The 10,363-nt window shown below is 36.2% G+C and overlaps 1 protein-coding gene across 1 annotated transcript in view; it reads left to right on the top strand.

Moving 5' to 3' along the window:
• The first annotated feature begins 869 nt into the window (after positions 1-869).
• Dh44 (corticotropin-releasing diuretic hormone 44) overlaps positions 870-10,363 on the top strand; it is an 88,129-nt gene continuing 78,635 nt past the window's right edge. The window contains exon 1 of the mRNA XM_072001435.1: positions 870-1,262. The gene's annotated coding sequence lies outside the window, so the exon portion shown is untranslated. The remainder of the gene's footprint in view (positions 1,263-10,363) is intronic.

The following is a 10,363-nucleotide window of genomic DNA, read 5'->3' as shown; positions in this document are numbered from 1 at the left end:
TAAACACAGAGATTGTACTGTGTCCGAATATTAACGCGATCAATTGTGCATCGACTTTCACGTAAAAACTTGAGATAAGAATAAATGTAAAAATTGATAGAAACAATTATTCTGATCTTAATAAAAATTGGGAAGTTAAGAACCGTGAAGCTCAATTACAATTGCTAGACAAATTTACATTTCTACGAACGCAACCGAAGAAAAAGAACCAAAGCAAAAATTTGTCTCACTCGTTAGATGTCACGTTACAATCGATAATATATTTCGGATACTTTGCACGCTTACTTTGCACATTACAGTGACTGCAAAACGCGTTTCTCCACCACTCTACTTATCGTTGCACTTTATACTTAATTAGATGCTAGATAATAAATTCTCTATCGTTTAGCGATACTTGCGTACGATCGGAAAAATTTGACGCTGCGCGAGTGAAACAATAGAACCTAATAAAAAAGCGCTTCATTGCAAAAAAGGAACGCGCATTTACAGGTGCTTTTTCACTATGATACAGTCGCTCTAAGTACGCGTATTTTCCATATTCTCGTAACGTTAGATTTGCCATAAATACGTAAATATCTAGCGATCGATCGTTTCTATAATTGTTGCACAATTATATCGAAATGAAATGTTAATATGGAAATATCGCGTGGACGAGACGTCGACCATTTAACAGGTCAATTATCATCGAGCGGCTGTTAATTTCAGCACCGGGTCCTTAATCCTGATCGAAGAGGATCAAGGGTCATAGGGGAGGCGCGTGTGGAAACGGGCGAAGGGACAAATCGGTTTGTAGGGCCAACAGCTCCTCTCTATGGCAAGTCGTGTCGAGCGTAGTCGAGCCGAGCCGGCACGGTCGGCTATAAAAGCCCTCTCGCACCGAGCCCTCAACGTCACACGTCGTTAGCACTCTGCACGGTGAGGAACTCCTGCGTACCACCTGTTATCCCTGGAAGAAACAGTTCGGTTATCTTCCACCCGAGTACAATCGCATTCGAGCTACGTTCCAGTAAACATCGTACACTATCGGCTGTCTGCAAAGGATCGGAACTCGCTCTGTCAGGATCAAGCAAATCGATAAACGAAAATCTCCCCCGTAGCCGCTGACGACTAAAACGCCTGTTTACTTTGGGTCGTTCCTTCGATTTTCTTCTTCTTCTTTTTCTTCTTCGTCGCCTCTGTCTCCGGCAGAAGATTTTTATCTGTGACGAGAGGACCTTGGACTCATCGGACAGGAATTGCACGATCGCTTTCTAATTTTCGAGGTAAGCGCTCAATATTATCTTTCTCATATCCGCCTCTCTTTATCGTGCTCTCGGTCGGCGCTCGTTTTGGCGGGACAAGGACGGTGAAAATCGACAGACGCGATAGAAGAAGTGAGTGTTGTCGTTCGTTGCGGTTGCGAGTGTTTCGCGGTGGTTGCCTCGATAATCTCTGTCTCGTCCTTCGCCGCGTTCGTTAGTCGGGTCCTCCAGCAATTACCACGTTACGAATATTACGCACGCCTTGCCGTGGGGTTGAAGATTACAGTGCGATACGCGATCTCCAAATTAGTAGGAGATTACGGGCAAACGATACCATTCCAAGTTGCGTTATTCTTTCCGCGCGATTAGGGTTAGATAGTGATTCGTTGGAACAGGGATTTGGCGGTGTCTCGCTCCACGGAACAGATAAGTGCGGCAATAAACTGACAGATGCGGAAAATAAGAAGATTGATAAGGCTGATTAGGGAATTAAAGAGATTGGCAAGTTATAGTTCGGCTGAAGTGGCAGAGAAGTGTTCGCGGGATACAGGCGCTTAATCCTTCTCGGTGATAACGACATTGCAAAGAACGACGATCAATTATGCAGTTTCGAGCCGTGGCGGTCAAGTAAATCGATAGCATATAAGGTAAACGCAAGAGCGAAAGTATCGAAGGTATCGTGTTCCTCCTCTTCTCTTCTCTTCTTTTCCTCTTTTTCTTCCGAATCGCTTCGTCGAAAACGCATTATTTTTGACCTTTGAGAATTTGCTTTGCTTCACGGTTGCTCGCGGCCAAGCTGTACGCTCAGTGATTCATACACCGAAAACGTCACATTTCGTCACAATTTACGTATTAACGCAGCAATTCTTCAAACAAGCGAAGATCATGCGTACCGAAATAGTTCGACTATCCGTTTTCCGCATCTTACGAACGTTTCGCTCCTCCCGTACCTGTTAAGTTAACGTCAGAGGTTAACGATCAACCGCGCACCGTTCGCGTGATATCGCGTTGCGTTGCGTGTTTGGAATAAACCATTCTTGCTGCAACGCGCACCGCCAACTCGTCACATTAATTAGCTCGTTCCTCCGCTGATCTCTCAGTTGTCAAAATGGAATACGGAAGCCGAAAATGATCCATCGAACGCCGCATTCGGCTCTTAATTTTCTCTTCTTAACCGTTTTTCAGGAAATTCGCGAAACTGTTCGTTGAACGTGTACGTCGCGAAGTGAACGAAATGTGCCGTTCCGTCCGTTAATCGTAGGAAACGGGTATTTCGTGTTCCTGCGATTTTCCAGGTTTCGTGTATTGATCGTTTGATTGTGTATTGAACACGACACGAAGTAACACGTTTGAGACTATGCTTCCTCTTATATTGAAAATTGGTAGGCTGAAACTGATTGGAAAATAGACTGCTTTTTATCTTTCCGCGTTTACTATCGTTCGTTGTGGTTGTCGAATAAGCAGATCTTACGAGGTATATTATATATGATTTATTTATTTAATTTGCACTTACATATTTTAAAATAATATCACACAAAAATAGTATTAAATATGTTAGAAAGTGTATTAATATTACAAAATACGTATGTTTCGATACTTTCGTATTTTAACGATTATTTTATTGTTTTTGAATTTATGTTTTAACATGATTCGTCACACATTTGGAACGATTTTTTCACGGCATATGTTAAAACGTGGAATGAATAACCCAGTGCTGAAAACACCATGCAAATTGTTAAAGGATCGATGTGTCATAGAAAATAACAGTAGAAAATGTTAGTCGTTTAATCAACGATAAAATTTTCTTCGTAATGCACGTAGGTTCGTGTTCGCAAATAAATAATTGATATATGTATGTCGACGGTTCATTATTCATTCTTAATTATGATGACAATTGTTGATAATTTTTAATGATTTGTATACTGTGAGAAAAATTACAGAATAGCGTGGCACAGTTGGTTTTGTATATTTTTACATAAATTTGTAGGCAGCTGTAGAATTTTTCTAGGAACAACAATAACGTTCGTACTCGGGTAACAAAAATTTCCTACAAGTTAATTAAATAGAAATATGATTTCAATACGTCGTGTTCGTTGTTCAAACTTATTTCCCACTATTTCTATGCAATCGGGAGTAGAAACTGTTGCACAAACAACAAGAATTGTAACCACTCGAATTTCTATTTATTAATTCCACGATATCGTAATTTTATTAAACTTTGTTATGGTTCTCAGTTTTTTTTTTTTTTTTTATCCATAAATTCTTCCATCCATTTTCACTTTTTTAGAAACTATTATAATTTACGAACAAAGTAATTTATTAAAACTTAGTAATAATAGTATAATTATTTTATGCATAATACGTATCGATATTTCCTTTAACGTTATATTTAATGTCTCTAAAATTCTTTAGTCTCGTATGGCGAATTGAGAATAAAAGTTATTGTTAAATTGCCGATTTTTATGGAAATTCGTATTTTTATAAAGTCTGGAAAATAAGTAAAAGTTCTGTATCATTCTCTGAATATTGTAATTTATTCTGGAATTTTTATGTATTTTTACATTCTACGTACACTTTGCATATCATTGTGCATCTAACTTTATTATAAATGCATAAAAATACATAGCCTAATTATTATACACGAAGCACTCAGATTATTTTCGACACGGCGTAAACAAAATACGTACTGCAAAACGATGGAAATCGATCACAGATAAGATCTTAAAAATGAGATCGCAAACAAGATAAACAATTGGCATTATTAGAATAAAATAAAAAAGTACAAGTGACATAGAATGACTGAAGTCCACTTGTTAATATCAACAAAGTGAATCATTGCACCATAATATCCGAATTTTAGTACAGTTTTATTCAGTACAATTTAGTGCAGTTAGTATCTTTGATGTTGTACAGTAACTCAAAGTATCCATACACACGTCGACATCCTTTACGAACGTATCACGTATATTATACGAAACATTTTGAAATTTTATTAGTAAGCTACAACTATCAGGATTATATTGTTTCGAAATTTTACGATTCTGAAAATGTACAAAAAAGGGATCTGGAAAATTGCAAGAAATTGCAATTTTACAAATCTGCAAAAATAGAAAAGTACAAGTATCTATATATATTTTGCAGAGACCACAAAATTATTCGACGAACACATATGGCAGAATTTTTTTATTGATATATTAATAATTGTTATATTATTATATATATTATATATAATATATATAATATTATTATATTATTATATATATTATATTATATAATAATGTAATATTATTAATTGTTTCGAAACGTTTTGAATTTTCATTAAGGTCCTAATGACGACTATCGTGACTATATCGATCGAATTTTAAACGATTCTGAAAATATATACGGTAATTGTAAGATATTTAAAACAAATATACGTATTGACGACGTTAAGAAGAAATGGAAATATAAAATTCCTAATTATTGATTGCAACAAGTGTACGACAGCGAGATCACATCAGTACCTGCATTTTGCAGAGATCAGAAAACTGTTTAAACGGGCAATCCGTGATATTAATAAACTTCGCGGTATTCAGTGCGATCATTTTCACGCCTGTTGTGTACTTAAAGCAATTATTCACGCTGTACATCAATGTTGTACTAAATGACAAGCTCGCAATAAATATTTTGCAACTTGCGTATATACTTTCGGACTGGCTACAAGTTTTGCCAACATAATCGTGAAAGTTTCGTTACAGCGCTAATGAAATTTCAAAATTTTTTATATAACACGATAGAAATATAAGAGCGTTATAGTAATCGTACGAATACTTTTGCCAGCCACCGTATGCGAGAAGCAACGTAGCAACTTTCTAGGATATTGCAAATATCTCTATTCTCATATTTCTTTCTATTTTGTAAATAATTTTTTATCGGTAAAGACAACTTATTTGCGACCTGTAAATTCTTTTTTTTTTTTTCTTTTGATCGAACAAATTTAATATCCTTCCCTAGACTTAAACGAGAATTGAATTTTTCAACGTGGAACGTTCTGTATTCTCATGTGCAATGGGTTTAAAAATTCTATCGCGATGTAAGACAACGTTTTGATAGCAATAGTTTATCGAAGAAAAGACGATTCGCCCAAGTAAACACAAGGATTGTATAAACCGTGTTTATCGTAAATAGTTGCGATTCCTTCTTTCTTTTCGCGATTGCATTTAGACCCAACGGGACTAGAGACCTGGCTATGATTCCTGCGGGTATCGAGGATATTGGATTTCCCCTATATTGCACCGCGAAACTATTCGTGCCGCCTTCGTGCGTTGCTTGACGCGTGCACGCAGCTCTGTTATTTTACGTTGATTCGTTGCCCCATTTAAATGTCAATTCAAAGATCTGTGACATACGGATGAATCTGAATGGCGAAATAAAAATATCACTTTTCTGCATGAGTGGTCTTTCTATCGAAATACGACTTCGACGATGACGCTTTCTAAAAATGGAAAAAAACATAGCTTTTATTTTTTTTTATATCCTACCAATAATATGTTTGTACAGTTTTTCGTTTAGTATTAAAAATATGGTATAAAATGTTTTTCAAATAAGAAAATGCTTTTGCGAATTTTTATAACGAAACGATAGTTAACGATAGTTTTTAGGAAAGCTCTTGATTTAGTATAGTTTTTTTTTTTTTTATTTTTTTCAATGGTCACTTTTATAAATATTTAGAATAAGATAGTTAAAAATTGGATAAAAAGATGTGGTTCTCACTTTTTACGTCTACATGGCATGAAAAATATCGTATAACGTGGGATTTTTCGTATATTTTTTTAAATGGGTGCACGATTTTACAAATATTTCTAAAGGCTTTTATCAATGTTTTTATAAACGTGAGTTAGTACGATCGTGTTAAGAAAATATCGAGAAAATAAGTTTATCACACTTTAACAGGTTATTGTTCGTGTTATCATAAATGCATATCACCTTTAAACATCGAAAGTTAATAATTTCTATTTGCCATTAATTTGAATTATTACTATGATACGATGAATCAATATGATAAAATTTCTCGTGACAAATTGCAGATGAATCAAATTGCAATGGTCTTATTCTTCACAATCACCATAATTACGTTTAAAAGTGTATTATAATTAATTCATTTAATTAAAGTAATTTAATCTGATCAAATAGATCTTTGAATGTCAATATGCAATAACAAAACTGATCCTAGGAAATTAAATCTAAACTCTAGAGGACTGTGTTGCATACAAATGTATTATATAACTGTTTACTATACATACATTTCTAGAAATACATATTTTTGTACTGAAAATACGCAAACATTGGCATTATCGATAATATCTGAATATATTTAATGATACAGAAAATATTGATCGTTTCATTTCTACATTCCAACCGTGCAGCGTTTCTTACAGTTGCTACTTTATCATTAATTTCTACAAATCTGCAGCGTCTGACCAAAGTGTCCAGACATTTCTAACTAATTACGTGCCAGTAATTGATCGATTACATATTTTCCTCGTCATTTTTCCATTAATTCTTTTATTGAGTTGGCACCCGTTATTCATTACCACTTAATGACAAAATCCGCAATCACTTAGTTGCCAACCCAATATTTCTTTTTTTCCTATGAAACTACCGTCGTAATCCATCGTGTGAAATTCTCAAAAGGCGATAATTCATGAAACGACATAACGTAATTCGTTTTAGAAGATTTGTAAGGTTTTAGAACGCGACCTAACATTGTACCTTTCACTCTACTCGAGCAGATTAAAATAAGGCGCAGTGCATTTGGTGCAACGGCTCCATTTTTATTACATCGCGTATACACCGTTAAACCAGGGATAAACGTCTCTCGTGTACTAAAATTGCTCTATTCAGGTAACAAAACGATCAACCAGATGGAATTTCTTACGTGTCAGAGCAGCAACGGCTACCTTGTGTTATTTCTATCGGTCATAAAAGCAAAGTTGGAATAAAAGCGTTAAGGATTTACAAGGATCACGTATTCTTCTTTTATCCGTATCCCCTCGTTCCTCGTCCAAGGGATACGCATAACTATCGATCTGCTGAAACTCTTAATACGCCGCAACGAGTTCAGAACTCGTCGCGTTCAGAACTTCGCTAAATCTACCGACAGCAACCATATGAAAAACAATTATCGTTCTCTTCCAATCATCAAATCAAATTCATCTCCTGGCTGGCTGAGGGTGGAACTTCAATTTCGAAGCTCCTGTTACGCTCGGGTATTTAAAAAACGAGCGGAGGAGAAGCAGATGAAACGACCGAGTATTCGAGCGGAAAAACTTACGCTAAACTTGCACCGTGCGATTCGGAGCGCGTAATTGGAAATTCAACTCTTACTCTCTGTTCGGCGTAGTACGTCAACTGGAAGTTAAGAGATTCTTTGGACGAACGTAAAGGTAAAGACGCGGACAAACTTGAGTTTTTCTCACTCGAGGTGCGTTGCTTTGTCTTCTTCCTGGAAGCGTAGCAATATGGCTCTGGGGACGGTGCATTTCGATCTCGCAGTTCCGCTTGCGAATTACAAGCTTCCTTTCGTTGAACTTGATTGAAAGTTCTGAACGCGACGCGATGGGTCGGCCGTCTATATATATATATTCCTATATATTCGTTTTAAGCCTCTCAGTGCAGCGTTTCCGGCGCCGCGCATCCGATCTGCCGATCGTTAATTCAATTTCTTTCGTATCTCAATCCGGTTGATCGCCGGCAATCGAGAACCCGTCGAAAGTTTCGAATGTACGTCAGCCATCGATTTCCCATCGGAAACGCTTCTCGAGATCGGCTATAGAATATCGTCGATTGTTCCGCGTCGACAATGGCGAGCCGTTGACAGCTCTTGCCTTAACAAAATTATCGCCATCTGTATTGCCGTAAACTAGATTAAACGCTTTCGTTAATGTTGCGCCCTAGGTCAACGAGCTGTCGTTAAATTCGCACCGATCGTTCCGCTTGTAAGTACAGTGGCTGGAAAAAGTGCTCGCACCTGTTCTTACTTTTCGATGAATTTTTTCCCACCTGTCTGATGTATAAGCGTGGAGCTGAACGCTTGAAAGAGGCTTATACAGGCTCTTTCATAACACGTGAGACCAACGATATCGGGAGTGAGCAAGGGACACAAAAAAAAAAAAAAAGATGAAAAATGTTCGTGCGAATATGTGTCGTGTTTGACGTTGTTTCAAAGTTACAGTCACTTTTGCGTTATAATAGTCAGACAACTTATCTTCACTGAAGGTGCTCGAAATGATTAGGACATCATTCCACGTACAATGGAATCTTTGCAAAATTGAAGAATTCTTCGACACGACGATTGTAAAGGTCCGCACGCAGATTGTGGATGGTCGTTTGGAGCATCTTCCGTGAAGATAAGAAGTTGCGCGTTATAGAAACGCAAAAGTGGCCATAAGTTTGAGGCAGGGTCAGATAGAACGCGTATTTGTGATATGAATTTTGCCCGTTGTTTTTGTGTCGCCTGAAACGACTGCCACGTGTTATGAAATAGCCTGTACAAAGGGAAGAGACGCCGAGGAAGATTAATCACGAGATGAAGATGAGCGGAAAGCATCCTTAAGTGAAATTTTGGGAGAATCAGGAGAAGCGATTAAAATGATCTTTATGAATGTTTCGAGACGAAAAGCAAATACTGGGGTCATGGGTGGATATAAAAATAATTTTTAATCATCTTCTAACTAAACAAATTTAAGTTAAATTCGACTCGTGGTTTATTGATGTAAAAAAAAAAAAAAAAAGGATAATTACACCGGATTGACTAACATTAAGTGGCATTTCTTCATCGTCAGATATAAATACTCTGTTCATGCTGAAAATCAGCTTCACCTTTGACCTCGGTGGACTGTATTTGACTTTCTTATCAGGCTCTACATATACATATTTTCGTATTTCGTATCAAATTTTTGGAGCCATATGAAACTAGGTACACTGGTATCTAATGATATGGAATTTAATAAACTTGGACATAATTAATTAGGTAATATGTGAATGTTACGATACGTTATTTACGATACGTTATAATTATACGTTCGATTACTACATTAATCCTTTGGCCTCAAACGAGTCTGAGTTTGACTTGCCTGGCTGACTATAATTTAAATAAATAATGGTAATAATTAATTACCATTTTAATTACAATTAAATCGCACATCAGAGGGTTGATATATTAAATGTTACGATACAATATATTATAATATAACTTGTAAATACTTTTTCTAGCCACTGCAGTTCGCGTAAAATTAACGTGCTAACAATTAACAAATTGTTAATTTCGGAAAAGGAAGATGGTATCTCAGTTCGATTTTTTTCGAAATAGAATAAAGAAATTTTTTTGAACTTTCACGATGTCTTTTGGATGAAATATTTGTGGTTCCTCGGGTTTAAATGGTGTTTTTGATAACACGTGGCACATCGTTCTGACATTTCGCGAACACAAAGCACAGCATACTATCAGGGACACCGAACAAAAGAATTTAGTTTCGACATTTCATTCAACTTTGTTTCCTAATAAATGTAATTAGCAATATACTTGTCAATGTATTATATCACTTGCCATTGCACTATAACGATATTGCAATTCCTATATATATTTCTATATATAGCTAATATCGTTATATGCTGATCCATGAATTTTCATAATATCAAACTGATCTTATTCGTACGAACGCTATTCTGATATTATTCTTGCAAGCTCCAGGTAATTGCGTGAAACTTCTCGCGTGATCTTTATCGCAAAAGCTAAAATAAAACAACTGTTTATGACAAGTTTGAGTAACGTATTGTAACGGCTATAATAAAGCTGTGCGGGATTTATGATAAGGGTAAAACGTGGAAGTATTAAAGGTACAGTCTGTGTTATCCAGTGAATTCAGAATGGAGAGAATTTTCTTCGCAGTTATTTTAAATATATTTACAATAAAATGTATAAAAAAAAAAAAGAACGAAATATCTTCTCGCGGGGGAACAATCGTGTGCAACGTTTAAATTTTGCTTGAAAATATTTGTCACATTTATCCATTTACCTTTACCTTTCTTGTATACTCAACGGATTTTTGAAAATTAACACGCGTTCCTGTAGTTCTTTTTCC

This window comes from Bombus fervidus, chromosome 4, assembly GCF_041682495.2.
Source record: "Bombus fervidus isolate BK054 chromosome 4, iyBomFerv1, whole genome shotgun sequence".
Lineage (NCBI taxonomy): Eukaryota > Metazoa > Arthropoda > Insecta > Hymenoptera > Apidae > Bombus > Bombus fervidus.
Note: the sequence above shows the minus strand (reverse complement) of the source record. Positions and strands in the feature narration are given on the sequence as shown.